Source organism: Leucopleurus acutus, assembly GCF_964270905.1.
Source record: "Leucopleurus acutus genome assembly, chromosome: 10".
Classification (NCBI taxonomy): domain Eukaryota; kingdom Metazoa; phylum Chordata; class Mammalia; order Artiodactyla; family Delphinidae; genus Leucopleurus; species Leucopleurus acutus.
The window spans coordinates 66,451,985-66,475,766 of record NC_139153.1 but is presented as its reverse complement, the minus strand read 5'-3'; the positions used below and the strand labels follow the sequence as shown (position 1 = coordinate 66,475,766).

Sequence of the window (23,782 nt, the reverse complement as noted above, 5' to 3'; positions counted from 1 at the left end):
CAGGACCTTTAACCCTACAGCCCCACCAGATGCAAACTGTTCTTAGGGATACTTTCACACCCCAGGACACAAAAGTTGCCCATGACAGTCCTTCCTGAAGATGAGCTCACAACCCAAAGTTACAAACCACACGGAAATAAACCACCAAGAGGGACAGCATCAGACACAAAAAGGGAGGAAGCATCCCAAGAATCAGGAATAATAAAATAATGTGAAAGGGCTAACAAAATGAGAAGATTCAGATGGTTAAAGAGATAAAGCAGCACAGAAAAAACATATAAGAGACCTGGATGGTAGAATGGTCAACAGATGTCTAAGAGGAATTCCGGGAGGCTAGAGTACAAAAAATGGGAGAGAACCAAAGAGAATGACTGAGAATTTCCCAAAATTTAAAAAAGAATTAAATATAAGATGTTAATATTAGGGAGCGCTGGGTAAAGGTGTACAGAAACTCTCTAAATCTAAATTTATCTAAAATTATTCCAAAAAAAAAAAATTTTTAAGTGAGTCTCTTGATAGAAGTAGCACACCAAATCCTGAGGAAGAAAAAGAAAAACAAGTCCACGCTTACTTTCGAATGGTTCTAAACAAAAGTATATAGAGATAAAGAGAGAAATGCATTAAATGCAAGTAAAAAGAATACAGATGTTCACTATATTATTTTCATGTTTTCTCCAAAGTAAAAAGATGGGGGGTAAGAAGAGAAAATGTAGGAGTAAGAACAGAAATAAGGTGTATAATTTTCAGACCAGTAACGAGAATAAAGAAAACTCAGTCAATCTAACAGAAGGCAGGAAAGGAGAAAAACAGGCAAAAAAGGAAAGCATATGGAAAGGACTCAAAAACATGATAATATATTTAAGTCAAACCCCAAAATGTAAATAAATTAAACTCATTTAAGACAGATTTTCAGATCTGACTTAAAATTTTAAATCCAGCCACATTCTGTTTTTGAAAGAAACTCCTAAAATGTGATGACACAGAAAGGTTGAAAATATGAGGCAAATAACAACCACAAGCTGGGGTAGCACTAGTGTCATCAGACTTTAAGGCAAAAAGCAGTAAAGATATTAAGGAAGAAGAACTGACAAGATCTGGTGACTGATTAAAAGAGACATGAAGGGTGCCCATCAGGTGACCAGGGGGGTGGGGATGCTCCCATTAAGGTGGGGACTGTGGGAAGAGCAGGTCTGGCAGAGAAGGGGCAGGAGCCCCCAGACGCTCACACTCAGGCAGGGGAAAGAGGAAGAGGAACCAGGGCAGCAAAGGCACAGTCAGAGAGGAAGGGAGAAAAGAGATGTTTCATCTCCCAGAGGGCAGGGCCAATCTCCTGCTGCATCTTTCCAGAGTCTAATAAGGTACTAGGCACAAAGCAGGCACTTGGTAATAACAGTAATAGTAATAATAAAACAAACAAGTATGTGAGGGCCCAAACACGAGAGATCTCTGAGATGCAAGGAAAGAAGTTACGGCATCTGTAACGCTTGTGATCTCCACAGTGACAAGAGGCAGCATCTTCTTGAGAGGGATAGGGGTGAGTGGAAGAAGGCTTGGACCAAACTCCAAGGAGAATGTGACACGAAAACCATGAGAGATGAATAAAAGGATAACCAGCCAGCTGTTGCTGGAGAGTCTTAACTGATCCCACACAGGGATACAGCTCTGCTACGTAAAAGCTCTGCCTTGGCCATCCAGCTCTTCCTTCAAATCCCAAGTGTACAATCCACAGACTTATCCAAAAAACAGGCAGATGCCACAACTCATCTTTGGAGAAAAGAACTGCTGTGAAACCAGAGCCAAGAGTCTGCCACCATGACCTGGGGAGACCTACACCACGTCCCTGGCCACTGTCTTGGGCAGGTCCTCCCAGACAGGAACTGTGTGGACAGGAGCAGGGACTGTGGCCAGTGGTGACTCAGGCAGCGTTTACCAGCTGCGTGGGTGCCCACCACCTCCAGAGGGTTGGGCTGATTGCGTTGGGCTTCCTGGAAGCATTTCTTCATTTCTACTTCTGAAGACATGCAACTTTGAGAGTGACATCTCTCTTGATGACGTCAGAAGGCATGTAAATCAGCAGCTGGAACCAACGTCTTTTTTTTTTAAATTAATTTATTTTATTTTTGGCTGCACTGTGTCTTTGTTGCTCTGTGCAGGCTTTCTCTAGTTGTGGCGAGCGGGGACTACTGTTCGTTGTGGTGCGCGGGCTTCTCATTGCGGTGCGCGGGCTTCTCATTGTCGTGGCTTCTTTTGTTGCGGAGCACGGGCTCTTAGGTGTGCGGGCTTCAGTAATTGTGGCATGCGGGCTCAGTAGTTGTGGCTCGCGGGCTTTAGAGCGCAGGCTCAGTAGTTGTGGCACACAGGCTTAGTTGCTCCGCCGCATGTGGGATCTTCCCGGACCAGGGCTTGAACCCGTGTCCCCTGCATTGGCAGGCGGATTCTTAACCACTGCGCCACCAGGGAAGCCCGAACCAATGTCTTCTTACACACACTTGACCAACCCAACTTTACTCACTCCCCAACGCCTCCACACGTGACAGGGCAAGTGGCCATAGAATGCCACATGGCCTAAGGGAGACAGGAAATGATGCAATACCACGGGGCCACAGGAGGACTGAGGAGGTCAGAGCTCCCAGACACCACCGTCTCACCCAACACGCAAGACCCTGGTGGCCCAAGGAAAGGGAAATGTGAGCATTGACTCCAAACTAACTGGTTCCAAGGTCAGAGAGTGTTACATTTCAGAAGACCACGGGACTTCCTTTATACGTTAACTCAGATTCAAGGGAACCGGGAGTCAGAAACTCTCACATACTGCTGAGACAGGGTAAATTAGTGTAACTTTCTGGAATTTGGCAAAATTTATCAGTATGCTTACATTTTGATTCATCCAAAATTACACACATACACATACACACACACACTCTCTCTCTCTCTCTCACTCTCGCTCTTGCTCTCTCTTTTAAAACCAAATATGGGGACTTCCCTGGTGGTGCAGTGGTTAAGAATCCGCCTGCCAATGCAGGGGACATGGGTTTGTTCCCTGGTCCAGGAAGATACCACATGCCATGCAGCAACTAAGCCCATGAGCCACAACTACTGAAGCCCGCACGCCTAGAGCCCGTGCTCTGCAACAAGAGAAGCCACTGCAATGAGAAGCCCGCGCACCGCAACGGAGAGTAGCCCCCGCTCGCCGCAACTAGAGAAAATCCGCACGAAGCAATGAAGACCCAACGCAGCTAAAAATAAATAAATAAAATAAATTTTTTTAAAAATGCAAAAGAGCATCCTTTGGGCAGATGCAGTCAGAAACCTGGAGGCTTTCAGGAGTCACTTCCTGGTTGTGAGGTGTGAGGCCCTCAGGACCGTCATTCTCAGGCCCCACTTGAACTCTGATCAGTGACTTCAAGGGCACCTTTCTGAGAAGTCAGTGGTTCTCCAACCAGGCTGCCCCCTCAGGTCAATGGAGAGCTTTAAAACGCAGATTCCTGGAGTTCATTCTTGGAAATTCTAATTCGAGAGGCCTGAGACAAGGCCCAGGAAACTACCTTTCTTCCAAAATTCCCTGGTGAATCTGCCAGCTGAGTCTTGCCTGGGAATCACTGGACTAGACACCACTTGGGACAACTGGTAATGGGGCCCGTCTGCACATCTGGCTGCAGCACTGCAGGGATCCCACAGGCCAGCACTAAGTGCAGAAGGGGAAATTCCAGGCGTGTTCAGCAATCAGTGCCAAAGAGCCTGGGGGACAGCCAGCAGATTCCCCCAGACAGAGCCAATTTTGGAAGGTTCTCTCAGGCATGGTGATCCTGGAGGCTCACCTGTGAAAAAGAGGTGACTAGTGCAACTGCTGCTCTGGGAGGCCAAAATAAAAATTAGTTCCCTTACAACAACACACGTGAGCCAGCAAGCTCTACAGGCCCCAAGGAGTCGGAAGCAGAAAGGAATGCAGGGTGGTGTGGGAGAAAGAGCCCTGGGTCTGAGTCACACAGCTGTGAGTTCGAATCCCTGCTCTGCATCACTGGCCCTTAGTGGGTTAAAGATGGCTGCCCTTGCTACTCCTCCCTCCTTGAATCAGGGCTGGTCCAGGGACTGCTTTGACCAGCAGAATGTGGCAGAGGCCCCACTCAGACTGCTGAGGGAACACGAAAACACAGTGTTCAAACAAAGAACCTCCTCACAGAACCCTCTGACCAAGAAGCTCCCACTTTTAGAGCGCTTTTTGGCCAAAAGCACATCTTCATACACGAAGTCTGGGAACTATTTACGATCCCCTATAACCGGAAGGACCCTGCCAACAAGCACCCAGTGTTCCAGGATGACTCACCTTCCCCCACGACAGCAGCGACCCACTGGCCTCTCTTCTTCCTGTTACAGTGTCATCTTTGTCCTGGCCACCTAGGTTCAAAAAATCAACCTCTCAGACTCCTCCGTCTCCCTTCAGCACCCAGGGAAGGGCCAAAGCTTTGTCTCCACAGTCATCCCCACCTTTCCACTCACGCTGCCACCCAAAGGCACGGTCCTAAAGGCCAGGCAGACCTGAGTGCCACTTTGCAACTTACTAGTTGTGCACCATACGTGACTTTCTTAACCTCTCAGAGGCTTAGTTTTCTCAGCTGCAAACAATATACATCAGTAATACCTTCTTTTTGTGGTCGTTTCTAAGACAGAAGAGTTGAGAAAACACAGCCAAAGTACATGGTACAGAGAAGTTGCTCCATGCGTAGCAACTGTTACTAAAGGCCAGAAACTTTTCACTTCGGTTAATACAGACCTCTCCTAATCTAAGTCTCTGCCTGTGTATCACTCTCCATTTTAACCCGTCTGGTATAATCCTAGCAGATTAACTGTCCTAGATAACGCCTATCACATTATTCTCCTGCTCAAAGGCCTTCTGTGGCTCCCATGTTCTCACATCAATCCCAACCTCCCAGCCAAGCATGTAAGATTACCTACATTAATGGCTCCACCCCACCTCCAGCCAGCTCCAAGTCAATCCCATCCTCACTGCAACTTGCCATTGGAGGCATCCTTCTAAAACGGCTCGCAAAACACCTGCCTCCTAATATTCAGGCCCTTGTGTAACTGCCTCCTGACCCACAGACACTGCCAGATCATAAATGTTTTACGCCACTAAGTTTTGGGGTCATTTGTTATGAAGCAATAGATAAACAATACTCTTGATTTCCCCAGTCACATCTGAGCTGCTGCTCTCTTACTCACACTTGTGCTTCCTACACTATCTCAGCCTGCTGCAATTCTGCCCAGCCTGCGAGGCCCACCCCAGATGCCAAATGCTCACCCTGAGCCTTTCTTAAGGCTCCATTAACCAGCCTCCTCTGAAAGCCTTTATCTCCTTCCCTCCCGGCAGTTCCCACACACATCTCCGCCACGGCATCTGTCGCATTGCATCCATATCAATCTGTTTGTTATATCTGTGTGCAAAATGATACATGTGAAGGTTATTCACTCAGCAAAAGACTGGAAATCACCTGTACGCCCATCAATAAATAGGGGGGTGGTACACACATAAAAGAGAGGAGGGAGCAGTGAAAAAGAATGAGGAAGCTCCAGGCGCACTGGATGCCAGATGGACAAGACACACTACAAGAAGCGAGAGGCAGACCAGTGAGCACAGCAGATAGTCATCTGCCTGGAAAGTAATAATGTCATAACAGAAAAGAGGTACATGCTCATAAATGAGAGTGGCTAATGGGGCTGCCCCCACCGGGGGCTGGGCGGCTGAGAGGTGGGGGAGGGAAAGAGGGAATACCTCTGAATTTTGTAGCACGTCAAGAATTCTCAATTCAAAAATAAAGCAGCTCCTAAGGAAAAGCTTCCCTCCTAAGATCAGGAACAAGACAAGGATGTCCACTTTTACCACTTCTGTTCAATGCTGTACTGGAGATTCTAGCCAGGGCAATTAGGTGAGAAAAAGAAATAAAAGTTATCTGATTGGAAAGGAAAAAGTAAAACTATCTCTATTAGCAGAAGTCATGGTCTTATACACAGAAAATCCTAAGAAATCCACTAAAAAAAAAACCTGTTAGAACTAATAAATAAGTTCAGCAAGGTTGAAGTATACAAGATGAATATATAAAATTTAATCATATTTCTACACACTAGCGATGAAGCAATAAGTCCAAAAGTCCAAAGTCTGTCTAATAAGAGTCCTAGAAGCAGAGAATAGAGACAATGAAGGAAAACAAATAGAAGATTTCCTGGAGATTCCAAGACTTGTCTTTAGCAATTAAGGGCTCTGCAGAAATTAAGGAAAGAAGACAAATATCTAGATATATCCTGGTGATATATCTGAACTCCAAGAATAAAGAATATTCTTACATCTTTTAGAGAAGAAAAAACAGATTACTTACAAAGGACTTAGATTCCAACTAACTTCATTATTCATACTGAAACATGGAACAGTAACCTCAAAATTCTGATTCTGTATTCAACCGAGCTATCAACCAAGAGGGAGGGCGTGGGTACCTTTGTACACTGCTTGTGGGAATGTAAAATGGCGCAGCCACTATGGAAAACAGTACGGTGGTTCCTTAAAAAATTAAAAACAGAATTATCATACAACCTAGCAATTCTACTGGGTATGTACCCAAAAGAACTGAACAAGGGGACGTGAACAGATATTTGTACATCCAAGTTTATAGTAGTACATTCACAAAAGCCAAAAGGGGAAAGCAACAGATGAATGAATCATCAACAGATGAATGAATTAACAAGATGTGGTATATACACACAATGGAATATTATTCAGCCTTAAAAAGGAACGAAATTCTGACACACGCTACAACATGGGTGAACACTGAAGACATTATATGTGACATAAGCGAGTCACAAAAGGACAAATACTGTATGATTCCACTCCTATGATGGATTTAGAGTAGTCAAATTCATAGAGACAGAAGGTAGAATGGTGGCTGCCAGAAGCCTGGGGGGGGCGTGGGGAATGGAGAATTATTAATTAGGGTACAGAATTTCTTTTTTCCCCTTTTTTTTGTGATTTCAATATTTATTACAATATAGAAATCAAGACAGTGTGGTGCTGGCAAAGAACAGATACATATATCAATGTAACAATGTAAGAAGTCCTGAAATAGACCAATACTAACATAGTCAACAGTTCTTTTGGGAAAGAAGCAAAGTCAATTCAATGGACAAAAGTCTTTTCAACAAATGGTGCCTGGAACTATATATATATATATATATATATATATATACACACACACACACACACACACACACACACATACACATATACATACATATATGTATACATATAAACATATAAAAGCCTAGACCTTATACAAAAGTTAACTTAAAATGTAACATAAACTTAAATATAAAACAGGAGAAAATCACCATCTCCTGGGGTGAGGTGACGAGATTTTAAATATAATATCAAGAGCACAATCCATGAAAATAATCTGATGAACTAGACTTTACTAAATTAAAAAAACTTCTGCTCTGTAAAAGGCTCAGTTAAGAGAATGAAAAGGTAGGCTACAGACTGGTAGAAACATCTGCAAAATACGTATCTAAGGATTTATATCAAAAATACACAAAAAATATTTAAAACTGAACAATAATAAAATATATAAGCCACTTGAAAAATGAGCATAAGATCTGAACAGACCAAAGATTTACGTATGCCAAATAATCATACGAAAAAATGCTCAATATCACTTGTCATCAGGGAACTGCAAACCAAGACAACAGCAAGATACTATTAAACATATATTTAGAATGTCTAAAACACAAAACATTAATAGCCAAATGCTGGTGAGATGTGGAACAACAGGAACTCTTACTCCTTTCTGGTAAAAATGCAGATGATACAGCCACTTAGGAAGACAGCCTGTCAGTTTCTCACAAAATTAAAAATCGTCTTATCATATGATCCACAGTCATGTGTCTATCTAAGTTTACCTAGACTTGAAAACTTATGTCCAGAAAAAACCTTCTTGTGAATGTTCATTGCAGCTCCATTCACAACGGTCCAAATCAGGAAGCAACCAAGATATCCTTAAGAAGTAAATGGATACACAAAATGTGGCACATACCCACAAAAGAATATTGTTCAGTAATTTTTTTTAAATGAGCTGTCAGCCAGGAAGAGACATGGAAGAATCTTAAATGCATATCGCTAAGTTAAGGAATTTTGTCCGCAAAGGCTACACATTGTATGATTCCAATTATATGACATTCTGAAAAAGGCAAAACTAGGAACGGGGGGTGGGGGGTGTTGAATAATTGAAGCACAAGGGAATTTTTAAGGTAATGGAACTAAATGTATGAAACTATAACTCTGGATCCATGGCATTATGCCTTTTTTAAACCCCATTTAAATGTACAACACAAAGAATAAACCTTAATGTATAATTTCTTTTAAATGGCCATATGGGAATCCCAGGATTAAAGACAGAATATGATAAAAGAATCAATTGTGTACAACAAATATACTGAACCACTTCACTGAAGTGGTTAAAGGTATAAGGAACTGACCTAAGTAACTTTATTATTTTTTTGTTTTTTTTTAACATCTTTATTGGAGTATAATTGCTTTACAATGTTGTGTTAGTTTCTGCTGTGTAATAAAGTGAATCAGCTATACGTATACACATATCCCCATAATCCCTCCCTCTTGCATCTCCCTCCCACCCTCCCTATCCCACCCCTCTAGGTGGTCACAAAGCACCAAGCTGATCTCCCTGTGCTACGTGGCTGCTTCCCATTAGCTATCTACTTTACATTTGGTAGAGTATATATGTCAATGCCACTCTCTCACTTCGTCCCAGCTTACCCTTCCCCCTCCCTGTGTCCTCAAGTCCATTCTCTACGTCTGCGTCTTTATTCCTGTCCTGACCCTAGGTTCTTCAGAACCATTTTTTTTTTTTTACATTCCATATATATGCGTTAGCATACGGTATTTGTTTTTCTCTTTCTGACTTACTTCACTCTGTATGACAGACTCTAGGTCCCTCCACCTCACTACAAATAACTCAATTTCGTTTCTTTTTAAGGCTGAGTAATATTCCATTGTATATATGTGCCACATCTTCTTCATCCATTCATCTGTCGATGGACACTTAGGTTGCTTCTATGTCCCTGCCACCGTAAATAGTGCTGCAATGAACACTGTGGTACATGACTCTTTCTGAATTATAGTTTTCTCAGGGTATATGCCCAGTAGTGGGATTGCTGGGTCATGTGGTAGTTTTTTTTTAGATTTTTAAGGAACCTCTACACTGTTCTCCATAGTGGCCACATCAATTTACATTCCCACCAACAGTGCAAGAGGGTTCCCTTTTCTCCACACCCTCTCTAGCTTTTATTGTTTGCAGGTTTTTTGATGATGGCCATTCTGACCAGTGTGAGGTGTGACACCTCATTGTAGTTTTGATTTGCATCTCTCCAATGATCAGTAATGTCGAGCATCCCCTCATGTGTTTGCTGGCAATCTGTGTATCTTCTTTGGAGAAATGTCTATCCCCTGCCCATCTTTGGATTGGGTTGTTTGTTTTTTTGATATTGAGCTGCATGAGCTGCTTGTATATTTTGGAGACCAATCCCCTGCCAGTTGCTTCATTTGCAAATATTTTCTCCCATTCTGAGGGCTGTCTTCTTGTCTTGTTTATGGTTTCCTTTGCTGTGCAAAAGCTTTTAAGTTTCATTAGGTCCCATTTGTTTATTTTTGTTTTTATTTCCATTTCTCTAGGAGGTGGGTCAAAAAGGATCTTGCTGTGATTTATGTCATAGAGTGTTCTGCCTATGCTTTCCTCTAAGAGTTTTATAGTGTCTGGCCTTACATTTAGGTCTTTAATCAATTTCCAGTTTATGTTTGGGTATGGTGTTAGGGAGTGTGCTAATTTCATTCTTTTGCATACAGTTGTCCAATTTTCCCAGCACCACTTATTGAAGAGGCTGTCCTTCCTCCATTGTATATTCTTATCTCCTTTATCAAAGATAAAGTGACCATATGTGTGTGGGTCCATCTCTGGGCTTTCTATCCCGTTCCATTGATCTATATTTCTGCCCTTGTGCCAGCACCACACTGTCTTGACTACTGTAGCTTTGTAGTATAGTCTGAAGTCAGGAAGCCTGATTCCTCCAGCTCCGTTTTTCTTTCTCAAGATTGCTTTGGCTATTTGGGTCTTTTGTGTTTCCATACAAATTCTGAAATTTTTTGTTCTAGTTCTGTGAAAAATGCCATTGGGAGTTTGATAAGGATTACACTGAATCTGTAGATTGCTTTGGGTAGTAGAGTCATTTTCACAATGTTGATTCTTCCAATCCAAGAACATGGTAATATCTCTCCGTTTGTATCATCTTAAAAATATGGAACACTTCATGGATTTGCGTGTCATCCTTGCGCAGGAGCCATACTAATCTTCTCTGTATCATTCCAGTTTTAGTGTATGTGCTGCCGAAGCAAGCATGGGTACGGTTTCATTTTTGCAAGATGGTCTTTTTTTTTTCTTTTCTCTTCTTTTTTATGGCTGCACCACACAGCTTGCAGGATCTTAGTTCCCCAACCAGGGACTGAACCCGGGCCCCTGGCATTGAAAGCACAGAGTCCTAACCACTGGACCACCAGGGAATTCCCAGTTTTGCAAGATGAAAAAATGTTCTGGAGATGGATGTGGTGATGGCTGTACAACAATGTGAGGGTACTTAATGCCACTGAAATGTACATTTAAAAAATGGTTAGGGCTTCCCTGGTGGCGCAGTGGTGAGAGTCCACCTGCCAATGCAGGGGACACGGGTTCGTGCCCCGGTCCGGGAAGATCCTACATGCTGCGGAGCGGCTGGGCCTGTGAGCCATGGCCGCTGAGCCTGCACATCTGGAGCCTGTGCTCCACAACGGGAGAGGCCACAACAGTGAGAGGCCCACGTACCACAAAAAAAAAAAGGTTAAAATGGCAAATTTTATGTTATATATATTTTATAATTAAAAATAAATAAATAGCCAATAAACATAATACACAAACAAACAAACAATAAGTGAGTGAGGGCATGATGCAGGCACTTTGGAAAACAGTTTGGTAGTTCCTCAAAATATTAAACAGAAAGTTACCATGACCCTGCAATTCTACTCCTATGTATAATCCCAAAAGAACTTAAAGCATATGTCTACACAAGAGTCTGTAAATGAGTGTCCATAGAAGCCAAAAAAATGGAAACAACCCAAATGATACAAAGGAATATTATTCAGCCATAAAAAGGAATGAAGTACCACTACATGTTACAGCATGGATGAACCTTGAAAACATTATGTTAAGTGAAAGAAGCCAGATACAAAAGACCACATATTGTATGATTCCATTTATAGGAAATGTCCAAAATAGGGAAATCCACAGAGAAGGATAGTAGATTAGTGGTTGCCAGGGAATCAATGAGGGGAAGATGGTATTAGGACTAAGTACTAATAGGTACAGGGTTTGCTTGGGGGTGATGGAAATGTTATGGAATTAGACAGTGGCAATGACTGTACAACATGGTACATCTACCAAAAACCACTAAAGTGTATACTTTAAAGTGGTGAATTTTACATTATGGGAAGTATATCTCAATTTTACAATACTACAGAAATATGCAGAGTATAAAATAAAACAGATTGATTACATTCTGCCTCGTGGCTCAGTGACTCAGAACCTTGGCCCTGTCCATGCCCTCCTGCCCTGCAAGGCTGCCTGTCCTGGTCTCCACCTCTGTGTGCCCTGCACTCTGGCTGCTCACCAGCCCTTCATCTCCCCCTTGACTCCCCACTTTCTGCTTCTTGGGCAAGGTCTGATCCTGCCTCACTGGACCCACGCCTCTCCTGGTGGGTTCCCACCACCTACTCAGACCTACCCAAGACTGTCTGGAGGCTGAGACACCAGACCCTGGAGTCACCCCAGAGGAGCTGCCCAGTGACCAGGACTGCGGTTACAAGTGTGTGTCAGCTGAGGGATACGGTTTCATATAGGAACTTAATTATAGATCAGGAGTGGAGGAAGGGAGAGGAGCAGTGCAGGCTTCGAGGGGCCCCACAGGAAGCTACCGTGCTCTGCAGCCCAGCGGGTGGCTGCCGGGTCTCACCAGGACTGGGATCCACAGGAAAACAAGTATGATCCACTGAGGAACACACAGCTTATGGAAATCATCCTGTTCATAAGCATGGATTCCTGGCCCCGCCATGAAACACCAGCCTGTGTGCAGACCAGAGGAGCCCAGAAAAAAGCTGAGATGCCAAGTTTCACTCATCCTCAGGGCTCAGAGGCCTTCTCCTCACCTACGGCCAGAGACCCCATTTATTCAGTAAGAAGTAAAGGGGAGGCATCGCTTGTTCCTCCCAGACCACCCCAGCTTCCATTTTCTCCCTGGCTCTGAGCTGTTTTTCTAGAATGGAATCTGAGCTGCCAATTCTAAGGGTGATGGGAACATCTTCCCCATGCCTGACTACGTGCGCAGATCCCTACCTACTGGCCAGGGAGGGGCCATGGAGCAGCTGCTGGCACAGAGGTGTCAGTACGGCATGGTGGCCGGGTCTGCCAGACCTGTCAAACCACCTGGCCTGGCCACGGCCAGGTAGGGAAAGCAGACCAGCAGAGGTTCATGGAAAGAGCAGGGCCTGGGTGGAGGAGAGTGTCCTGTCAAGACACAATTCCTCGTCCCCTATTTCCGACCTTTATCCGGGCCCCTTATATAATCTCCAGGCCTCCTCCTGGTCATCTTGGTTGCTGTCTCTGCAAGAAGGCCCCACAGCCACCTGCTATCCCCCACAAACCTAACACCCAGTTTCTTCTCACTGCTTCAAGACAGAGCCAGGGACCTGGGCCCTCCTCTTGGTCACTCTTCCCAAGACCCCACCCCAGCTTAGGCATGACCTTTCCCGTCTCCACTCTGTGTACCTTTTTTTCTGAGCTCCTGAGAGGTTTTTCTCTAAAAGCCATGAAAAGAAACCTTCAGACTGGAGGCAGTATCCTTTCCTGGGTTTGTATGGAAGGAAAAAAAAGGCAGAGGGGTGGGTAGGGAGAGCAGATGGAAGATAGGTAGCGAGAAACATGGATGGGGAGAGGCAGATACACACTTCATGCACCTCTTTGCCGTCCACGCTTTAAGCAACTACACCAAGAAATAACCAGATGGCTCTTCCCAAATGCCTCCCTTTGGGCAAAATGCCTTTCTTTGCTCACTCACAAAAGGCAAGGAAGGTCAGAGAGTAAACAGAGACATAATGAAACCACCTGAAAAATGGGAAAGGCAGGTCACAAAACTAAAAAATATACCATTTTTGAAAGAAAAAAGAATAGGTATACACAGTCATACTAAAATCTAAAAGAACACAGTCCTTGGCTTGTGAGATCGTTATCCACATTCTTCACCCAAAAATAATAATCAATTAATTGATAGATAAATGAATGAATGAACACAGATTAAAATTTATAGCAGTCGCTTATAGATGGCATTGATTACGTATGATTTTTTTTTTTTTTTTTTTTTGGCCATGCCATGTGGCTTGCAGGATCTTAGTTTCCAGACCAGGGATTGAGCCCATGCCATGGCAGTGAAAGCGCCGAGTCCTAACCACTGGACTGCCAGGGAATTCCCTATGTATGACTTTTAAAATTTATTTTTTTAATTGAAGTATAGTTGATTTACAATATTATACTAGTTTCGTGTGTACAGCACAGTGATTCAGTATTTTTACAGATTATATTCCATTATAATTTATTACAAGATAATGGCTATAATTCCCCATGCTATACAATATACCCTTGTTGCTTATCTATTTTATACACAGTAGTTTGTATCTTTTAGTCCCATACCCCTAATTTGTCCTTCCTCCCTTCCTTCTTCCATTTGGTAACTACAAATTTGTCTTCTGTGTCTGTGAGTCTGTTTCTGTTCTGCATATACATTCATTTGTATTATTTTTCAGATTCCAAACATAAGTTATGTCCCACAGTATCTGTCTTCCTCTGTCTGACTTATTTCACTAAGTATAAGATTCTCTAGGTCCATCCGCATTGCTCCAAATGGAAGAATTTCATTCTTTTTTATGGCTGGGTAATATTCCATTGTAAATGTATACCATTCTTCTTAATCCATTTGTCTGCTGATGGGCACTTATGTCTCTGTTGATGGGCACTTCCATGTTTTGGCTATTGTAAACAATGCTGCTATGAATATTTAGGTGCATGTATCTTTTTGAATTAGTGCTTTTGTCTTTTCTGGATATATTCTCAGGAGTGGAATTGCTGGATCATGTGGTAGTTCTATTTTTAGTTTTTTGAAGAACCTCCATACTATTTTCCACAGTGGCTGCACCAATTTACACTCCCACCAACAGTGTAGGAAGATTCCCTTTTCTCCACCTCCTCTCCAACATTTGTTATTTGTAGACTTTTTAATGATAGCCATTCTGACAGGCGTGAGGTGACATCTCATTGTAGTTTGATTTGCATTTCTCTAATAATCAGCGATGTTGAGCATCTTCTCATGTGCCTGTTAGCCATCTGTATGTCTTCTTTAGAAAAATGTCTATTCAGGTCTTCTGCCCATTTTTTGATTGGGTTGTCTGTTTTTTGATATTGAGGTGTATGTACTGTTTATATATTCTGGGTATTAACCCTTGTCAGTCATATTATTTGCAAATATTTTCTCCCATTCCATAGGTTATATTTTCATTTTGTTGATGGTTTCCTCTGCTGTTTAATTAGGCCCTGTTTGTTTATTCTTGCTTTTATTATTATTATTTATCTTAGGAGACTATTCCAAAAACATACTGGTATGATTGATGTCAAAGTGTATTCTGCCTATGTTCTCTTCTATAAGTTTTATGATTTCAGGTCTTACATTTAGGTCCTTAAACCATTTTGAGTTTATTTTTGTATATGGTGTGAGTGAATGTTCTAATCTCATTGTTTTACATGTGGCTGTCCGGTTCTCCCAACACTGCTTGTTGAAGAGATTGTCTGCTCCACTGTACATTCTTGCCTCCTTTGTTGTGGATTAATTGACCTCAGGTGCTTGGGCGTATGACTTATTTTCTTCTCAGGGCTTATCTGTATTTTCCAACTGTCTATAATGAATAACTAGTATTTATATAATTAAAACATTTTAAAATAAATTAAAAACCACACACAGGGAAATTCTTGTGCTCAAGCGCCAGATCCACATCCCAGAAAAGAGAGTTTCCCAGGTCTCCACAATCCTGGCACAGGGCCCCTGCGCCTACAGCTGGGCGGAGGAGAGGCCCTAACCACCCCCAGAGCCCAGGCAAGGCCCCCACTGAGATGTCCCTTATGCTTACCTCTTCTGATTCCCAATACCTTCTCTGCACCCCAACCCCTGCCTCCAGTGAGGAAGTGGGAGCAGAAATAAATACAGCTCTCCAAAAATAACGCAGGGATGACAAGGTACAAGAAAGGAGAAAAAAGTAATGCCACTGCTGGTTTCAGCCCAGTAAGTCCTGCTGGTCTAGGTAGGGCCCGTCTGAACAGGACAGGTGCCAAGAGCCCCGACTCTCCTACTGCCTCTGCTCACAGCCTGAGGATGCCTACTTGCACCCATTCGTACATGCCTGGAAAGCCCAGGCTAAGGGGACATGAGCAGGGAGAGCACAGTCACTGAATTGAGAAGAACAAGGGCTCCAAAGGGCTCAACCCCAGCTCCATCATTTGTCAGTTGTGTGACTTGAGCAAATTGTTCAACTCTGATCCTATACCTCCTCATTCAATACCCACATCTTGCAGGCTGGTGTGAGGGCGAGTGAGCTCCTCCATGGGGTAACGCCTGGCCCAAGGGAGAATCTGAATAAAGGCAATTTCTCTTCCCCCCTTCTCTCCATATGTGCACACCTGGGCCATCTTCTCTTTCTCCTCTCCCTTCACCGGCTGGAAGCAGGCTGATTAATCACTTGGAGCAGTGATTGTTTTCTGCTCCTACAAGTCCCTCTCACCCTACATGCCTGGCCCACCAGTTGGCTGGTTATTTCTTACGGTTCTAGGGGGTTTGCTCACTGCCTTGGAGCAGATCCAGGGAGCCACTAAGCACAGTCATGCTCAGGGCCTCCTCTGCCCGGTGACCTGGAATGAGGCTCTGCAGGGGGTCCCAAAGCCTGCCAACACTTTGCTTCTGCCCAGTGGCCAACAAGAGACTCCGCTGTGCTTGAAAGCAGGGAGTTTCTCTGAAGCCAACGTTAGTCTGGCCAGTCAGGCAGGTACTTTGGAAGCTGGAAGAACTGGATTCGGCCAGCCACCCCTTTGTGGGGAGGCCCTGCTATATGGCGATCAAAGAAGCGGGCTTCACTCACCTGGGTTCAAATCTTAGCTCTGTCACGTATTAGCTGTGCAGCTTCAGGCAACTTTCCTAAACAGTCTGAGCCTTAGCATTCTCATCTGTGCAAGGGGTACTATGATTCCTACCTCTCAGGGTGTGTGGATTAAACAGTGATGCATGTAAAGTGATTAGCACAGTGCATTCAACACATGAGAGCCATATTCTACTCAGCTACTGGTGTCTACTGACTTCTGCTGGGGATGGAAAGGGGATTAGATACAGGTGAGCCCAGCTCCTGAAGAAGCCACAGTCCAATGTCGGAGGCTAGCATGCAGGCAGTAACTCCACCATAATATACCATGGCAGGTGCCAAGCCAGAGAGAAGTGTGAGAGCCTTACTAGACCCCCAGTGGAGGAAGCAGGGAGAAGGAGGCAATTGAGAAAAACTGCCAAAGCCAAAAATCTCAGTTGTCTCCACTGAGCCTCAACCAAAGGGAGGGGCAACAACTGGGGAAGGGGTCCTAGAGGGAACACATCAGCTTTCTGACTGCTCCCCATGAAACAACTTCCCAGACGGCTCTGGGGTAGGCTAGTGCCAGGGCCACTCTGTGGGAAGAGGGCCACTTAGGCTGGCCATCTAGCCACCCTTCCATCCAACAAGTGCTTGGTGAGCCTCTCTGCACAAGGTACTTGCCCCTCAAGGAGCCAGTTTCTAGGGAGAACTTTGATGGTGGCTAATGAACACCCCTCAGGACTGAGGACGTGACCGTGAAAGGCAGGCTGCTCCCCTGTGACTCAGCAAGGTCTCTGACTCATAGAGAACACAGGATGGATGGACTGGTTCTTTCTCAAGACGGAAGCAGGAAGCAGAAAGGAAGGCAAGGTTCAGGCTTCAGTCTGCAGAGAGGAAGCAGCACATGGGCAGAAGCCCTGGGAGAGCTGGAACCAGCTCGTGAGAGGTACTCCGTGGTTATCTACATGGTGCCAGGCTGGAGATAGAAAAGTGAGTCCAAAACACAGGGTCCTGATAGTGCAGAGGACGAGGCCACCCTAGGCTTGCTGGGGACAGAGGCAGGCCTGGGCCTGAGTGCAGACATGCTACCTGGATCAGGGAATGGGCTAGAAAACAGACAAAATATTTTTCTAAAAGGTGACACACTGCAAGGATTATGAAAGGCAAACTGTAAGTAGGTGCTGTAAATACACTGGGGTGTTAAGAGGCCAAAAAGAAGTCACAGGAATCACACTATAATAGAATATAAGCAGGGCTAGATTAATACAGTGTTGATTGGATGCAGTCTGCAGTTTGGGGATTTATTTACCTAGTGATTTTCACTTGGGAGATCGAAATTATTATTGGTCATTTTGTTTATTACCAAAGATCTTTCATGTTTTCAATGACAATCTATTTGGTGCCATTATTTAAAACAAGCTCTGGACAGAGTCACCTAGGACGAACTATAAAATCGGAGACACAGGCATGGAGGATTTAATCCATGGGGACAATCTGTACCTGGCCCCTAGATGACAGTGAAGCTGACGAAGTGTCATTTTGGAAGCTTGCCAGAGCACCTGAACTGTCATGGGGTCACTATCCAGGGAGAGTGACTTTTCAAGCTGGACTTACTTGACCTTTTGGAATCTGTTTCTTAGAAATCCCAGCCACACTGTGAGGACCTAGAAGAGGAAGAGTCCTGAGGTTTGGAATGGCCACTCCCAGGAACGAGAGAATCAGTGGCTCAGGGACGTGGGGGGGCCTATGAATGCTGGGAGCCTAGGTGATGGCCATAAACGTGCAGGGGCACCGGTTCACGTGCTCCTCCTTTCTCGGGCAGCCCCCAGGCACCTGGCTGAGTGTAGGGATGAAGCCAGGCTGTGGTGCTGCTCCGGGCAGGGAAGGGCAGGGAGATGAGGGGGCTGTTAAGAAAGCATTCTAGGTGGCCAACGGTGGGCTCCACACTGGGTAGACGGTGGGTGGGGGGCGGGGGCAGCCTTGAGGCCTTGAGATCCTCATGGGGCTGAGGAGGAGGGGGAGGGAAGTGAGGACCCCCAGAAACAACCCCAGAGCTGTCTTTCTAGGCACACAGCTCCATACCTGCACTGACAGTGGAACTGCTTTTATTATCAGAAAAAGGAGGGTGCTTTTTTTCCCCTCTTCTAATGTTTTAAGCTGCCTATGTTTATCTGCTGACACCCCATAGGTACCATGTGATAAACACTCTACAGAAAGGAACTGATGAACACAAACATAAAGGCAGAAAGGTGGTGAGAGGAGGGAGGGAAGGAGGGAGAGGGGAAGGAAGAAAGGAAGCAAGGGAGGGAGGGAAGAAGGAAGGATGGGCCATGTAGAGAGATTTTACAGTATTTCAGGGTCAATGGCGATCTGGCCCCCAATCATGTTTCTGACCTCATCTCCCATTCTCTTCCTCCCTCACTGCTCCAGCCACCTGACTTCCTGACTCTTCCTCCAACCCACCAGCCATGTTCCTGCCTCAGGGCCTTTGCACTTGCTTTCCCTCTGCCTCTTAAGATTCTTCCCACACGTGGCTCACTCTCCTCTTTCAGCTCAAATATAACCTTCTCAGCAAGGCCTTCCTCAAGCCCTCTATTTAAAACTGCCACTGGACTTCCCTGGTGGCACAGTGGTTAAGAACCCGCCTGCCAATGTAGGGGACACGGGTTCAAGCCCGGGTCCAGGAAGATGCCACGAGCCGCGGAGCAACTAAGCCCGTGCGCCACAACTACTGAAGCCCACACGCCTAGAGCCTGTGAGCCACAGCAAGAGAAGCCACCGCAATGAGAAGTCCACGCACCGCAACGAAGAGCAGCCCCCATTCACCACAACTAGAGAAAGCCTGCGCGCAGCAATGAAGACCCAACACGGCCAAAAGTAAATAACTAAATAAAAATTTTTATAAATAAATAAAACTGCCACGACCTCTTTCCTACTTTATTTTTCCATACAGCATTTCTCACCATCTGACATGCTATTTACTTAATTCTGGCTCCCTCCCCTTTCCCCAGCACAACTACCATGAGAGCAGGAGATCTGTTTATCTGCTTTGTTCATTCCTACATCCCTAGTGCCTAGAACAGAGCCTAGCATGTAGGAGGTACCCAATAAATACCCACTGAATGAATGGACGGAAGGAGAGTGGAGAGAAAGATGGAGTCAGACTTAAGCTAATCCTGGATCCTCAACAATCTGAAAGAAACTATTACCATCTGAGTGAAGGTGTGGGGGAGCTCCAAAAGCAAGGAGCAGATGCTATCTGAGGCCTTCTCTTTTGCTCCCAAGAACTCCCGAAAAGGTTCCCCCAGAGAGCATATTGTCTTAAATATTAGTTTGCAGAAAGTCTGGACCTAGAATCTCCAACTGCCATGAAAAGGATGCTCTAAGACTGCCTTAAAATAAGAACAAGGATCAGCCAAGTCACCCCCTGTGCTTGGAGACGGATGACCCCTGTAGTAGTTTCCTGTTGCCACTGTAACAAATTACCACAAACTTAGTGGCTTAAAACAAAACATTTATCCTCTTAGAATTCTGAAGGTCAAAAATCCAAAATTAGTTTCACTGGACCAAAATCAAGGTATTGGCAGGGCCGCACTTCCTCCAGAGGTTCTAGGGGAGCACTTGTATCCTTGCCTTTTCCAGCGTACAGAGCTGCATTCCTTGCATTCCTTGGCCTCTTCCCCCATCTTCAGAGCCAGCAGACCTTGCTGCAGTAGCCACTCTGCCTTCTTCTGTATCAGATCTCCCTTTGCCTCCCTCTTCAAAGGACAATTGTGATTGCACTTAGGGCCCACTAGGATAATCCAGGATAATCTCCCCACCTCAAGTTCCTTAACTTAGTTGCATCTGCAAAGTCCATTTTGCCATACAAGGCAGCATCCACAGGGTCCAGGGATTATGGCCTGGATATCTTTGGGGGCCACTACCCAGTCCACCACCACGAAAGACAGGCACCAAGAGTTTGGGAGAAACACAGTTCAGACCTCTGGTCCATTGGAAAGAAGAGTCAGATCGGGAGTCTCAGCAAGGTCCTGGGCCAGAGTCTTTCTTTTGCTGTAACTAGGGAGTGGGGAGTTATTTTCATGCAACTGAGCATTTTGGTCCTTGGAGGGCCTCCTTAGAAGAGAAGGGTAGTTTTCTCTTCTCCAACCTGATGTCCCCAATGGACCACTCAGAAATTCATCCCAGGATGCACATGCTGAGGGTCAAGGAGAACCCAGCAGGATCTCTGGACTGTCCTGAAGGCTTTTAAGGAGGGGAAGCTGCAAAGAAATGGTGTGGGTCAGACGAACAAGCTCGGGTTCAGGGATGGCAGGTAAGCTTTTTCCCATGAGACCTGCCTGGGGTGGAGGGTTCTGAGAACCCATCTGGGTTGCGTGCTTGTTTGGAAAAAGGAATGATCAGTGATCTCTGGGTTCTGGCAAGTTCAAGGACAGCCTGTTTATCAGGCGAGTGGGCCTGCAGACGACTGTGTCTGCAGAGCAGCCTGCCTGGCTCCTGCTGCCACCGGGAGAGCAAAGCTGGCTTGTACTTCCATTAGAGCGGTGACCAAGAAACTCCACGCCGCTGAGGTCACAATTCTTGGATGAGGGAAGTGCCAAAAGCAGTGACGAGGATCAAAGAGTTACAGCAGATCACAAATGAAAGAAATGAAAATCTGTTTTTAGGTACCTATCGATATAATAATATAGAAATGAACTTAAACATGAGGTCGTTTCCCCATAACACCTGGGAGCCTCTCCCTTCAGGACCCTCCCCATGGGAGAACTCTTTCGAAGCTGAGTGGCTATGAGCTGTGGATAATTCAGTAATGGTCTCAGGAGAGCTGCAGAGATGACGCCAAGGCCCGGGAGAAGTCAGGCTTTGCAGATGGGGCTTGAAAGAAAAAGAAGGGCAACGCACTGCCTGGAACCCCAGGAACTGTTGAGCAGCAGATGAAGACTCCCGTGCTCAGGCTGGGCTTCCAGTGCCATGGTCCGGTGTCAACCAGGGAGGGAACCAGTGCAGGAAGACACTTCCTCCTGAGCTCAGCACCCCCAGAGCCTCGGCTCCATGAAACCAGCACTTACCGAGGTGCCTAGATCTCTAAGTCATGACCCCACTCACTGAGCGCTAAGAGTCACACCCAGGTCTGCCCAACACCAACGCAGCTCCTGCGCTTCCCCAGGCATCTTTTCAGACAGAGAAGAGTCACAGAGACAAGGCAGGAGGACGAGGTGCTAAAACCTGGCAGCCAAGGCCCCGGGAACCGCAGAAGCAGCCAGCCCCACGCTAAGGCTGGAGACCCGCGGAGAGCAGAGGCTTTGTTGGGTCTCAAGCGGCTCCTCCAGCCTCATCCTCCATCACTCTTTTTGCTGTTTTCCCCCTCGATCCCCTTCTTTCCTCCTCTTTATCCCTCTCCCCACCATCCTTTCATTTGTCCCCCTCTTTCTTCTCACTCTTCTCCTCACTTCCTCATGGTCTATGATACTGAAACTGAAGTGTTTTTGAAACACTGTCAGTGGTGTTACAAGAAGCTTTATTTTTCCTACTTTTTATTTGATAAATTATGATTGACTTTTTAATGTGTCTTGACAATAAAACCTAAATTTAGTTGCCTTTTAATTTTTGTGAGCCCTTTTATTTTTGTGAGCCCTCTGGTGTATCAGCATCCCTAAATAACGCGTGTGTGCGTGCGTGTGTGTGTTACTCCACCCATGCTCTGGGTACTTAATCAGTATGGCTGACAGTTCAAAATCAATTAATTTTAACAGCAACCAGAGGAACTCAGATTATATATGAGGAAGAATTTCCTCATACTTAGACTACTGCAGTAATCTCCTACCTAACCTCTCTACCTTCATTCTTTCTCCATTTAATCCACCTTTTTGCACTATTAACATAATCACTCCTTGCTCTAAAACCATCAATGGCTACCCACTGCCCAAGGAACACAGAGTACAAATTCCCTCACCTGGCATTAAATGGCTTCTATCAACCTACTAGGAATTTCCTAACAGTGGTTTCCAGGAATGGAAATTGTGAGAAAACACTTTTCTCCTGGAAGTATTCATATACAGGCCAGGTTACCTCACGTAAGGGATGCTAAAAAGAAGTAGTAGCTGGTCTCCAAGGAGGCCTCTCTCCCTCCCAGTGAACCATGCCTCTTGTTGTTCATACCCTTATGTAGCCCTCTCCTGAATCTGAGCCGGTCCTATGACCAAGAAAACACAAAGTGACATTGTGTGACTTCCAAGATTAGGCCATAAGAAACCTTGCTATTTATGCCTGGATCTCTCAATACACTCAGTCTTGGGATATTTCTGCTCAGAACAGCTGCCATGCTGTGAGAGGCACAAGGCACATGGAGAGGCCACATGTAGGGCACCCTAGTCAACAGCCAGCATCAGTGCCAGCCATATGAGGGAGCCAGTGTGGACAACCAGCCCAGCTGAGCCTTCAGATGACTCCTGCCCTGGCCTCTACTTGACTACAGCAACATGAAAGACCCCAAGTGAGAACTGCCCAGCTGAGCCCAGTCAACCCACAGAATCATTAAAAATAATAAAGTGCCAATTCCACTTAAGAATGTCCTAGGGGCTTCCCTGGTGGTGCAGTGGTTGAGAGTCCGCCTGCTGATGCAGGGGACATGGGTTCGTGCCCTGGTCCGGGAAGATCCCACATGCCCCGGAGCGGCTGGGCCCGTGAGCCATGGCCGCTGAGCCTGTGTGTCTGGAGCCTGTGCTCCGCCACAGGAGAGGCCACAGCAGTGAGAGGCCCGCGTACAGAAGAAGAAGAAAAAAAAAAAAAAAAAAAAAAGAATGTCCTAGATGAGCCAGTAAAAACTAACTTTATTAAATCATGACCCTTGAATACATGTCTTTTATTTTTATTTTATTTATTTATTTTTTGCAGGCCACGCCACACAGCATGTGGAATCTTAGTTTTCCAACCAGGGATTAAACCTGTGCCCCCTGCAGTGGAAGCCCAGAGTCTTAACCACTGGACCACCAAGGAAGTCCCCGGAGTATATGTCTTTTAAATATCCTATGTAACAAAACAAACAGGAGTTCCATGATTGTTTCAAGAAAAAGCAATTGTGCAATTGTTTGAGTTGCAAGCTAAACTAGCCATTTTTTTCATGAAACACCTTTTTTACTTGAAAGAAAAGAATAATAGACAAATTAATTATGAGTATTTAGATTGGGTATTTGACAAACTTTCTCTTGGAAATGAATGAAGTGAGACTGTCACTTCAAGAAAAGAAACTGATAGTATGTTACAAACAATAAAAAGCAAGCTTTCAAGAGAAAATTCAAATTATGGAAAACTTGTATCCACTGTTGTGAGCTTCACAGCTTCCCAATACTTGAAGGCTTTTCTGATGAGAGCAGCGGTCTTAGTATGATTTACTGACATTGTAAAATGAAGCATGTCAACATTTAGATCTATATAACTCAGTAAACCAATTATTTCCCAATGACCAATTCAAAGTAAAAGATCCATTCAAAG

At 45.0% G+C, this 23,782-nt stretch overlaps 1 protein-coding gene across 1 annotated transcript in view; it reads right to left on the bottom strand.

Moving 5' to 3' along the window:
- PPARD (peroxisome proliferator activated receptor delta) overlaps positions 1–23,782 on the bottom strand; it is a 75,160-nt gene that overhangs the window by 44,700 nt on the left and 6,678 nt on the right. The gene's annotated exons all lie outside the window — the stretch shown is intronic.